The 13,467-nt window shown below is 40.3% G+C and overlaps 1 protein-coding gene across 1 annotated transcript in view; it reads left to right on the forward strand.

The window, feature by feature from the left end:
* The window catches only part of SORCS3 (sortilin related VPS10 domain containing receptor 3), a 437,279-nt gene that overhangs the window by 356,497 nt on the left and 67,315 nt on the right, over positions 1-13,467 (forward strand). The window lies entirely within an intron of this gene.

Genomic DNA, 13,467 nt, shown 5'->3' on the forward strand with positions numbered 1-13,467 from the left:
AATTCGAAAGGCTACTGACAGCATGAGAGAATTTGAGCTTCTAATTGAAAAGTTATGGTTTCTTATGGAATTAAAATATTTTAACAGAAGTTCGTTGTGGCTCAGTGGTAACGAACCTGACTAGTATCCATGAAGGTGCAGGTTTGCTCCCTCGCCTCGCTCAGTGGGTTAAAGGATCCAGCTCCATGAGCTGTGGTATAGGTCTCAGACATGGCTTGGGATCTGGCATTGCTGTGGCTATGGCATAGGCTGGCATCTGCAGCTCTGATTCAACCCCTACCCTGAGAACTTTCATATGCTGCCGGTGCAACAGCCCTAAAAACACTATATATATATATATATATATATAATTTTTGTTTATCCAGAACTCATGTGAGCAGGAGCTTAAGTCTTTAGATGTGTTTTCTCTCTTTCCAGAACAGTCCAGTAAGGGGCTAGTTATGGGGACAGAGGTAGCAAAACAGTACTGAAAACAGGGAATTTTTTAAAGGAAACTCCTTGAGTCACACACACACACACAAAAGTTGTTCCCATTCCACTTCAGGTTAATTTGCTGTGAAAACTTTTCTACATTACTTTACAATGAGACTAGAGAGTGGTGATATAGATCTTAAAGCTGGAAAAAGCCCTGAAGTAATTTCTGAATTGTTAAAGAAGGTGGTAATAATGTGATGTTTTCAAAAAATATGTCAAAATTTAGTTCTTAAAAAGCAAATCACCTATGTGTGTTGGTGTGCAGATGTGTGTGGGGTTGGGGGGGCATGGAAAGGCAATTATGATACTTCTTCACCAGCAATACCAAACCCCACCTTCCTCCCCCTCCGCCACTCTCATGTGGCTGGAATATCTTACACTTTAATTATTCCCTGGAGAATTAAAGGAGAATTTGCTGTATCATGGAGTGGGCACAGAAAGGGTCATAGTCATGCTTCTGCACTGGTTTGGAGGAAGGAAGGCTATCATCTTCCTACTCTAGGGGCCACTGCTGTTCTTTTAACCTTTGTATTCATTAATTTCTTTATAGTTTAAATCAGTCCTTTCCAAATATGAGACTGACTGATGAGCTTTGAACATGAAGCAGGTAGCTCATTTCTATACGTTACCTTTTCCCCAGAGTGATCAGTTAAAAATTCCTTCTTAAGTGCAGTTTTGATGCAATGGCGTAATCTAGTCCCAGACTGGGCCACTTTGCCATGTCCCTCCCATTCACTTCCATGCTCATAGGGTTAGCCAGCCACTCTCTGGGCTTTCAGAGTGACAGAAAGCACACAACCATAACAGAAAATGGCACACAAATTGGGGAAAACAAACATTAAAAAAAAACAACTAAACAAAAGAGTAGTCCAGGGGTTAGGCCACCCTACCTAGGATTCTGTATAATCCTGTGGCTTTGGAATACCTAACTGTCCAGTGGCTAGTATGCTGGATTTCCATGACTTCATTTGTGAAATTGAATCTCTCCTTCTTCTTTCTAAAATGTTTACATTCTTGGGGGGTTCCTATTGTGATAAGGAACCTGACTAGTATTCATGAGGGTGTGGGTTCAATCCCTGACCTCACTCAGTGGGTTAAGGATCCAGCATTGTCGTGAACTGTGGTGTTGGTTGCAGATGCAGTTTGGATCCTGCGTTGCTGTGGCTGTGATGTAGGCTGGCAGCTGCAGCTCCAATTCGACCCCTAGCTTGGGAACTTCCATGTGCCACAGGTGCAGCCTATATATATATATATATATAAAATGTTGACATTCCAAAAATCTTCCCTTTTTAGGAAATTCAGTAGAAGCACTGCTAAGGGTTCCACATCTACAGGATTTATCCTTAGAAATACAAATATCCTCAATACTTAAAAAAGTAAGACAGTATCCTCACTACTTAAAAAAGATTCATAAAGGAAAATTTTGGTGGTTCCACAAAATGTCTTTAAAATTATTTGGAACAAGTGCAACAAAGAGTGATTTTACATTATCTTTATCTTTGAATTTTTTCAAATTGCTACTACAGTTTTCTAACTCCAAGTGTGGTGAACACTGTCTTTTAAAATAACCCTTATTTGGGGGCAAATGCTATGTGTTAGGCACATAGACCCACTATGGTTGGAAATTGAAAGATAAGTCAAACCCTAGGAGGAGCTGCTTTGAGCCTTCCAAGGTGGGTGTATTACATTCATAACTGATGTCTTCAGATAAGAGCTTGTGGTTGTTATAGGGATTTCTATGAACCGTTCCTTTGTGCAGTGTAAACAAGGGTTTCCTGCAGAATTTGTTGCTCAGGAAGTATAGTTGTAATTTGCATTTTTCAGTAATTTCTTCTTATTTTCCTAAAACATACCCCAAAACAGAATTATCGCACCCTCTAAATTTTTAATTAAAGTTCCAATAATAACAAATAGACTCTTTTGTTAAACTGTCAAATCACTTTACCAATTAAGAATTAACAATATTGTATGCACGTTTCGCTGTTCAAGTCATGGACAGTATTTAAGATATGGTATATTATTAATGCTTAGAGTCTAATGCTTCATCATTTGGTGGATATACAGCAACAATATGCTATATGATTACAAGTCCTATATGTTCAAAGAAAACATATCACAATGTAAATTTTATTTCTAAAATACAAATAATATGTGTGTGTGTATATATATACACATTTCGTGAATATATATATATTCGGGTGCATATGTGTATAGACATATGCACACCAATGAATGTACATATATATATAGATGTATAAATATAGAGGAGGTTTAGATAACAAAGATACAGTGGGAGAGAAATCCCAAGGATCTAAGGTCCTGGCAAGACATTGGTGAAGTTATACTGTAAAAAAAATGGTGCTACCTATATGCCAGATACAGTTAGATGAGCAAGTCAGGGAGAAACCCTTGTCCTCATGGACTTTGTAGACTTGCACATTAAAGGTGACAAACAATTGACTGTCATGTTACCCAGAATACTCTGCCAAGAGATTAAAGTTTTTTCTTATGAATTCCAGGAACCACATCATGGAATACTAAAATACCACCACATTTTTTTCCATGGGGAGCTCTGACCATGAATTGACTTTTCCAGTTTATTTTTGATCCTCCATTTAGTCCCTTGATTAAAAAAGAAAACCTTCCTCTTCTCTGAGACATCCTCTAAGACGGCCATCAAAGAGTTTTAAGTGTTAAATTCTAAGTTCTGTAAGGCAAAGGTGCGCACAGTCAAGAAGTTTGTAGTCTGCTTAAATTCATCAGGCCAGATATGGCTGCTCATCATAGTCAGCTCTGACATGGTCCTGACATGGTTGGCAGATATGTGTGGCCCTGAAGTCAGGTCTTCCCTGTTATTGTACCAAAGAGACATGTTTGTCCTCCCTTTATTCTGTTTCTCCTCATCACGTAGTATGGTTTATCCTGGGTTCTCTTCTATGGCACCTCTCTGAACTCATTGCCTGCTTCTCTTGGGAGTTACTTTGAACAATAGCACATGTACCCAAATCTCTATATGACCTGGCTTTCCCAGCATGTTTAAGGCCGACAGCTTAAATTCTGTATTCATCTAATCTTAAAGGGTAATTTTTTTTTCACAGTTTCAGATGGAGTTTAGCTGGTTACATGGATACGAGGGAGATTGACCTCAAGGCCAAACCATTTACTGAAAAGATGAGATAGCACTCCTATTTTTCTTTCTTCCCCAGTAAGACTTTACAAAGTGTGGCAGAGCTTTTCTCCCCTTTCTACCTTGCTTATCAAGATCCTGTAAGTACTAGTAAGTAGAAGAGGAACTAGAGTAGTGCATACTTATATGGGATTTGAGATGGAATGGTATTTGTCCTTCATGGAATTAAGATTAGTTTGGAAGCAATCATCCAACCAAGTATAAAACAATTCAAGCTCTTTGTTTTTAACTTTTTATTAAATTCAAAGTTTCTCTAGTATTACAGTGATCCAGGGCTCTTTAGACAACCAGAAGGGTGGATCCTGGAATGATTGCCGAGACAATTTCTCTGCCTTAGGTGTGAAAAGACTTTATTTTTTTATTTTTTATTTTGTCTTTTTGCCTTTTCTAGGGCTGCTTCCGTGGCATATGGAGGTTCCCAGGCTAGAGGTCTAATCAGAGGTGTAGCCACCGGCCTACACCAGAGCCACAGCAATGCGAGATCCGAGCTGCGTCTGCAACCTACACCACAGCTCACGGCAACACCGGATCCTTAACCCACTGAGCAAGACCAGGGATGGAACCCGCAACCTCATGGTTCCTAGTCAGGTTCGTTAACCACTGAGCCACGACAGGAACTCCTGAAAATACTTTAAAAGCAAGAATCCCTCTAAGGATGACTAGTGCTTTTATCTCATGGAATGGCACAATGGCAAAGACAGACACCAGAGTTCAAGATGGTTTATGTATGCCTTAGAAACTTCGAGGACAGGAAGTCCATTTGGGGACAAGATTGCTCAACCTTGCCGTTTAACCAAAACTTATTAATGGTATAGGCTATTTGAATTCTGTATCTTTCTCTCTGTTAACCCTGACTCTAGCTCAGTAGAGGTCAGGAAGAAAGAAGGGCTAGCTCATTGACACTAAGGTTTTACCTGCATTTGGAGGATTTAAATATTTATAATTTTGTGATTATTAGTGTTATGAGTCATCTTGACTGGGTCATAGGATGCCTAGATATTTGCTCAAACATTATTCTGGTTGGTTCTATGAAGGCATTTTTGGGTAAGATTAGCATTGAAGTCAGCAGACCCAGTAAAGCAGATTGTTCTCCCTAATGAGGGTGAAACGTGTCTCATCAGTTGAAGGACCAGATAGAACGAAAAGGCTAACTCTTCCCTAACAAGAGAGAATTCCTCTTGCCTGGATGCTTTTGAACTGCAACATGTTTTGTTTTGTTTTTGTTTTTGATTATTTCCTTGCCCTTGACTCCAACTAGAACTTTCACTTTTCCTGACTCTCAAGCTTGGAACTACACCATTGGTTTTCCTGTGTCTCCAATTTGCTGACTCACCCTGCAGGTCTTGGGACATATTAGCCTCCATATGTCCTATGTATCTCTCTCTCCCCCATATCTATGTCTAGGTCATCTTTATTTGTATCTCTATCTCCTATTCATTACATTTCTCTAGAGAGCCCTGCTACTACACAGTTCATTCATTCGAAAACATTTAATGAGCCTCCAGTATGTTTGAGACTCTCTTACGTGATATTCAAGAAGTAAAAGCAGTTATTTCTACATTTATGGAGCTCTCAGTCCAGTGTTGGGGGGAGTAGGAAACACAACATCAAGAAACCCTAATTATATTACCAGAATATAGGTATAGGCCCATAAAAGCCTCACACATGCAAAAGGTGACGATTGAGTTAGTTTGGAAGTTTCCATAGCAGTTCACCAGTGGAAAACCAATTAGTAGGTAACAGAAAGAAAGCGCAAAAGAAGGCACACATTTTATCAGTTTTGTTGAATACTGTAGCCTCAGTGCCCAAAAGGGGGGTAGGCACATAGTAGGGAATCAATAATTATTGGTTGAGGAGTTCCCATCCTGCCTCAGTCAGTGGTCAACAAACCCGGCTAGTATCTATGAAGATGTGGGTTTGATCCCTGGCCTTACTCAGTGGTTTAAGGATCCAGTATTGCTGTGGCTGTGGTGTAGGCTGGCAGCTACAGCTCTGATTCGACCCCTAGCCTGGGAATCTCCATATCCCATGGGTGTGGCCCTAAAAGGACAAAAGACAAAAACAAAAATTAATAATTATTGGTTGTACAAATGAGTGACCTCAGGGCAAAGGAAAAAACCATAAGAGAGCATGACTGGATGTTAAGGGGTTGAGACTATAAAGGGTCTTGGTTATGTTTACAAATTAGATACTGAGTGATGTTCTTGACATTGGAAATTTGGAAAAAGCCCTCCTTTTCTCAAACCCCTGGAGGGCTTTCCAGTGCCCTTAGGATAAATTCCAAATTCACTGAATGGCCTACAAATATCTACATTGAGTCCCTCTCTGGGTCCTTATTTCTGGCACCCATGCGTCTGAGCACTCTTCCCTGATCCACTGATCTCCCTGCCCTGGGGTCTTTGTCTGTGTGCACATCTACATTGTGCTTGCCCTCCCTGGTCGAACAGCCGGGCTTCTGGGTATCTTAGGTCTCAGCTTAAATATCAGTTTTGTTTTGTTTTGTTTTCTGGCACATATTCCTTTAGCCCACTAGATCAGGTTGGACTCCTATGCTATATGCTGTCGTAGCCCAATGTAGGCTTCTTTTACAATATTTCAGACCATATGTATTAGTGAAAATGGTAGTTTGTTTAGTACTTCCCTGTCCCTTGATCTATCCTTAAGACACAAACACACATGCATATGTATGTAAACACCCACACACAGGAACTTTAAGTCCCCATGAGGGAGGATCTTTGTGTATCATGTTCTTTGACTGCCGTATGCATCAGTTTTGTACTAGCACGAAAGATTTAACCATATATATCTAGAGAGAGAGAGAGAGAGAGAAAGATTGAATAAATGAACAAATTAGCACATGAATCTTATGAATATTATCCCCAATAATCTTACCACTGTTGTAATTATAATGACATCCCTGGCTCATGGCTCTAGCATTTTAGGAAATTGATTGAAGATCCCCAGATATTCTTAAGTTTTTTGTTCAAAATCCAGTAGTTGCAAGTTATGGGAGCCTGGGGTTGGGTAGGAATTAGAGTGGCCTATGTCTATGTGCAGATGGTGATAAAGCAAGGAGTGGAATGGCAGTGGGCACAGAGGGACAGCTAGAGAATTGAGGACTGGCCTGGGAATGATTTTTTAATTCTCTCCACCTTCCACAGAATTTCTTCAGCTTCCACTTCTCCTGGAGGCCAAAGCTCAGTAGCATGGAACATTCTAACACAGTGGCTTTATGGAGGAATTTATTTGAACTAGACAGTCCCCAGCTTGCGGGCATGGGATTTGCTTACTTTTATTGTGCTCTTTTTTTCCAGTGTCTTTTCAAATGTTATTATTTCCACATCGCCGTGGTAACCCTGACGGGAACCATCTAGTCTAACATAACTCACAGTGAAATGTGATCATTCTTATTACTTAAGGCCAAGAACAGAGAGGGTTGATTGACAAGCCAGGGGCCTATTGTGTCTCAGGCAGGGTGATTGACAAGCTGGAGAGCCTATTGTCATCATAAGCAGTGGCTCTCCAGGTAATGAAACATCTGCTTTTTTTTTTTTTTTTTTTTTTTTTTTTAGGGCACTTTGGGCTTATTTGGTCCACTATTGGCCCTCAAATTGGCACTTTAAGAAGTGCTCTTTTTTGCTTGGCTGGGATATGGAATCAGATGGAAAAACACTGTTTTCCTGTAGCCTCAAATCTATATTAGAAATTCTTGATATGAAATGTTGAACCTATTGACTGTGATTTAGCTGATTTTTCACAGGGAACAGGGAAAACCTGGCAGCCTCCCAAGGGAAAAAAAAATCCCCAAAGGGAGGGGCACAGCTTCCCTGGAAGAAAGCAGATACTTCTCACCAGGAGTGAGCAGCAGCAAGCCTGTGTCTGTTCCACACCTTCCTTTGTGGCAGGTATCTCTCCAAGTTCTTTCTCAAACTTGATTTCATTGACATCTCCCAGTAACCCTTCCAGGTAGATCAGATAATTGTCCATGGGCAGAGAAGAACACTGAGACTCAGAGAAATAAGTGCTCAGCTCACATATTCAGCAAACGGAAAATTGAGAGCAAGGAATGTGAATATCAAACTCGAGGTTTGGAGCTGAAATTTGAGGAAAGGCACTAGAATTCTCCCAAGGTGTGCTCAGAAAAGAACCATGGTGTTGGGGGTGAGAGTGCTGGAATGTTATTCACCAAGTGCCATTGGCTTCCCACTGCCCTGCCAGAAACAAGTACAGTCTATCTGAAAGAAGATAACAAACACATGAAAGAACTAGAAATCAAGTAAATGGTAAGGTGTAGCACAAACTGTATTTGCCATTGGATATCAAAGAAGGGATTAAAAATAGAGTAGCTAGGGCTTCATGTCTATGCAGAAAGGGGGACCAAGGACATCCTAGGTTGGGGACAGTGTGAACAAACTTGGAGCAGAAGAATGTGAACATACCTAGGCTGTAGAGGGGAGAGTGAGAGGTGGGGAGGGACCGAGATGTGCTCAGAAAATTGTCTAGGGCCAATTGCCTTGCTGACTCCCTATGTAAATCCCATTCTAATTGGTATAAATCTCAGATCCATTGTTCCAGCAGCAGAACTAATAGTCAGAGTGAAAGAAGAGAGATAACATTTGCCCAGAAAATTATGCAAACCCCACAGCTGCAGAGGTTTAAAAAAAAGAGAAAAGCTAAGACCTTCTTTCTCCTTAAGAGACTGTGACCACAAGCTTAGCAGGGAACATGCTCTTAAATCCAGCCTTGGCGCAACATGGAGACCCAGCCCTGGGCTTAAATGCATTGTTTAGCCTCTCGTAACTGCATCTGATAAAGTCGTTGGAAATGAGCCAGTGCTGCTTCCATTGATCTGTTTTTCGATTCTTTGTTGTTTGCTGGAAAAGTCTGATTTTGCTTTGCCTAAAGTAAGTCATTCGCGTAATCGGCAAATCCAGGGAACTCCCAAGTCATCTTCGCCAGTCACTGCTGGACTCAGGCCTTTCAGTTAGTACCAGACTTGCCATCAATTCAAGAGCCCACTGAGTTGGAGCCACAGAGTGCAAAATTAGAAGGCATACCTACTTAGGGGGCTTGGATGATACTGGAAGGTACTGGAAGGATAGTCTGGAAAGAAAAGGCTTATTTTGACTGATGGATTGCTGTGTGTGTGGGATGGTGTGGTGGTGGCTGAGAGCATGGGCTTTGGAGGTCCACTCTCCAGGGACAAAGCTGAGATGGCCACTTACATCATGGTGACCTTAGATGTCTTGCATACCTTCCCTCTGAGCTTGAGTTTCCTCATGTGAATGTGACAATGAAGTGAAATAACCTCCATTGAGTGACATTAGAGATGTTTGCAGTCTCCATAGTTTAATGATCGAAAAATGGGCTACCTACCGGGAAGAACTTTGGCCAACTAGGGCAGGGGGTCAGTAGATTCTCTCTATAACGATCTTAGACTTTGCTGGCCACAGGGTCTTTGCTACACCAACTTGGCTTTCCTCTTCTGGTGTCGAAAGCAGCCACAGACAATATGAATGAATGGACATCGTGTGTTCCAATAAAACTTCACCTATGGACACTGCAATTTCAATTTCATACAATTTTCACGTGATGGAAAATATAATTCTCCATTTGCTTTCCCCCACGCCCATTAAAATGTAAAAACCATCATCAGGCTCTAGTCCATCTACAACAGGCCTTGGGCCAGATTCGTCCCACTGGCTATAGTTTATTGACCTTGAACAAGAGAGTACATGGAGCTTAATCTGTTGTGGCTGCATTACAAAATATCATTTAAATTTTTGACACAGTTTCTACAAACTTCTCCTATCCACAAACTACTTCAGTTATGCTCTCTTTGGAAATACAGTTGTCCCTTGGTATCTGGTGGGGATTGGTTCCAGAACACCCCTCCCAACCATGGATACCGAAATTTATGAATCTTCAAGTTTCTCATATAAAATGGCATACATAATTTTCGCACATCCTCCCACATACTTTAAATCATCTCTAAATTACTTATAATACTTAATACAATCTAAAGACTATATAAATATTTGCAAGTGTGTGGCAAATTCAAGTTTTTCTTTTTGGAATTTTCTGTATTTTGGTTTTAATGTTTTTGTTCCGTAGTTAGTTGAGTTTGTGGATGTGGAGCAAGCAGATGTGGAGGGCTGACTATTTGAATAGACAAATCATCTGAAATGGTCGAGACTTTTCCTCATTTCTTATTTTAACCATACAGACGAGTCCCACCTCTTTCAGGAAGCCCTCTATATTTCTTCCAGGTCTCCTTTATTTTGTTTTATTAAATTTTTATCTTAAGCTTCATGGGTTAGATTATAGATATGTTTAGGTTGGTCTGCACTTTTCTTAATGGAGCTAAAATTTGCAGACAAAAAAATCTCACAGCACTGACCTCCAAATGCCCATAGTCCAATAAACTGCTTAGAGCTCCATGGCAGCTGGCCATTTTCCACTGGCTGTGCTATTTCTTGCCCCACCTCTTACCTGATATACATGTCTTCTCCAGGTGTTTCAGCTTATTCATTGTTCATTTAAGTTGAGCTTCTGGTTCCTGTAAGATTTTGAATTTGTGATTCCTAATATAGATTCTACATCCATAATTTCATACCTATAATTGTTTTCTTACAGTTCTTTTTGAAAGTCTTAAAAAATACAGTAAAGTACAAAGAAGAGTATTGCAAGCACCTGTATACCAACCACTTTGAATTAATAAATGTTAACACGTTATCCTTTGGGCTTCAGATTTTTAAAGCAAATATGCAAAGCATCCCAGTAGAGTTGGATTTCTCGGTATTGTCCATTTTCAGACCCTATCCCCTCACTCCCTTCACAGATCAACCACTGCTGTGAATTTGGTATGTATGTTGATGTTTTTAGGACACATTTAATTATCCATAAAACTATATGTAATATTGCTTTGTGTGTTTTTTAAGTGTATAATTATCCAGATTCTATCATTCCTCTATATGCTTGTCAGTCACCGTTGTCTCTCTTGGGACATATCCATTTGTTTCAGACACTTATAATTCTGAGGCATTTTGTCATGGCATGCATACGCACAGTTTATTTCTTCATTCTCCTATTGATGGACTTTTAGCTTGTTTCCAGTTTTGCACTATTACAAACAGTATTGTCCTGTCTTGGATTATGCCTCCAAATACATCAATAGAAGTTTTCTGAGCTGCAGACCTAAAAATGGAATTGCTGGGTCATGGTGAATTGGCTTTGTCACCTTTATTTTTGCACTGTGCTCTGTTTTACATATTGGTCGTCCCTGCAGTCAGGGTGTGAGGTCTTTTTTTACTCTGATAGATTTGTAAAGTTGGCAACTGCCTTATTTGTCATCCTCATCAGCACAGTACATGGAGGACTGTGGATAATTGGGGCTCAGCAAATACACTGAGAGTGAATAATACTGTGAGACTAAACTGCAAACTACTTAAGGGAAGGGGTTGACATCTACCTTTTTCTTTTTTTATCTGATTCTTTTTACCTCTTGGTGCAGGATTTGACACAAAGCAGGAAACAGAAATGCAATGACAAAGGAAAACCAGGTGTCCCCCACCCCTTTACAGCTCTTTTAATTCCCAGGTATTTCTCCCCTCTCAAATCCCATCTTGAACATTCATCTTCTCCCTCTTGTTTCCACCTCTCAGATTCTCCATCACTCAGTTCCTGACTCGTCTTTCACAGGTTCACAGACTACATTCCCAATGCTGTGGACTGGAAACTTTCAAACCCATGGAAGGAGCTTATTAAGATTTTTTTTTTTAAGAGTTAAATTTGTTTGGATATTGAATGATTTCTTTAAATGCATTTAAAAGATAAGCTTTCTTTCTTTTGCCTCTTCAGGTCCAATGCCTTTTAGTCTCTTTCTCAACTGTCCCTCCTCCTCTCCAGGTGGTTATTTTCAAACCTTTAATCCCTGTCTCTTCACCATCTCACCCATCATCATACCATGTAACTAACACAGACTCCGAGTGTATGATTCCTTGTTGTCAATCCCCTGCCTATTTCTATTAAGGTCTATTTCATGTCGCACTTTTACTCAATGCAATTCCCCTGAAGCCACTGACCTCCTTTATCACTAATCCCTTCCACACCTTAAAGGGAAAACAATTAGGTGGCAGGTATGTGGCCTGAATTTCTGGAGACCAATGACCGAGGACCAACATAGCAAAGACACGGGATTATGGAGGCAGGAGGTAAAAGGAGGCGTGGAGGGCCTAGGTCTCTCAGAAAGAACTGAACTCTATAGGAATGCTTAGAGAAGGACTCAGGAAGCCACATGGGCTGAGCTGCTATTACAAGAGAGTTGATCATGTCTTTATGCAACAATATGTATTGAGTGCCCACTACAAGGTAGACACTGTCCTGAGAACTTTAGGAGCTGGACTGGGCATAAACAAGATGGGCAAGGTCTCTGCTGATGGGAAGGCACTGTTTTATAGCTTATTCTATACCTTACAGAGAAAAAGGTCAGTTTTTTATGAGGTTATATGGCTAATTCTGAGTCTTGGACAGAGGTGGCAAAGAAGAAAGTATGCGACTCACTGGAATCCACTCAGCTAGAATGCAATTTCAACTCTAGTGTTTAGGGAATATTTTCCATAATGCAATTTTGAGCTTTTAGTGGTGGTGGTGGTGGTGGTGGTGGGTGTGTGTGTTTGTGTTTGTGTGTGTGTGTGTGTGTGTGTGTGTGCGCGCTTGTTTGTGTGTGAGACAGAGACAAAAGGGCAAATGTACACACACAGAGGAGGGAGGAAGGGAGAGAGAAAGGGAGGGAAGGCAAGATACCTCACAGTTGCTTCTAACTTCCAAAGATTTTATCTCTGGTTGTGAATTCTGATTATTGTTTATCTCTTAGTCTGAGAAAGAAGAGCACTGTCAACAAATGAAAAGGAATATCACAGAGAATCAAAAATGGTTAACTCCAGTAGGGTGTTTATTTTCTCATCTATAGATTTTTATAGTTTCTAACTGTTTTGTAGTGAGAATGCATGCTTTTTATAATGAGAAAAGAGAAATCATTTATCAACATGTACTTACAAAAAAAAAAACAAGTAAGAATTCTCTCATGGATCTGGGGATTAAGGGTCTGGTGTTGTCACTGCTGTGGCTCTGGTTACAGTTATGGCATGGATTCAGTCCCTGGCCCAGGGAACTCTTGCATGCCATGGACACTGCCAATAACCCCTCTTCCCACCCGCCAGTAGCTTCCACATAATAAAAGCATAGAGGCTGCATTTAAATATGTATGGATGATTGTGTGGGTGACACTTACTCTACCTTTGAAATTGTGACCTAAAGGAAGGAGAGTCTGAACTACCCACCGTCACTCTGCAGTGTGTAAATTAATCATTTACACACTGAATCATTTCACATAAACGGACTACTGGAACCCAATCAAAGACAAAAATGGAAAAAGACAAATCCCACTTGTAAAATAAAAATTCAGGAAATTGCTAGATAGTGGCTTCTGATGAAGCAGTGCTCGAAATTGTTTTTTCAAGGTCATCCGGTTAACTTATTCTGCATTTGTAAGTTATTGTGTATTTTAAAAATTAATGAAAGATTTAATTATAGCAGGCAGGGTTGCCTGCGACCTTTTGTGAAATGACTTCGTCATAAATCTGCACGTATTTCAGAACTGTTTTCCAGGTTTCTAATAATTTGCTCTGAAATTAATGACATCCAGCCAGTGAAAGAAGTCAAGGCTGGGTAAAAAGGATTGAGCTGGGATATGCGGTTTCCTAGCAATGGCTACTTCTAAGTCTTGGATGGAGATGGCAGAGAAG

This window comes from Phacochoerus africanus, chromosome 15 (genome assembly GCF_016906955.1).
Source record: "Phacochoerus africanus isolate WHEZ1 chromosome 15, ROS_Pafr_v1, whole genome shotgun sequence".
NCBI lineage: Eukaryota > Metazoa > Chordata > Mammalia > Artiodactyla > Suidae > Phacochoerus > Phacochoerus africanus.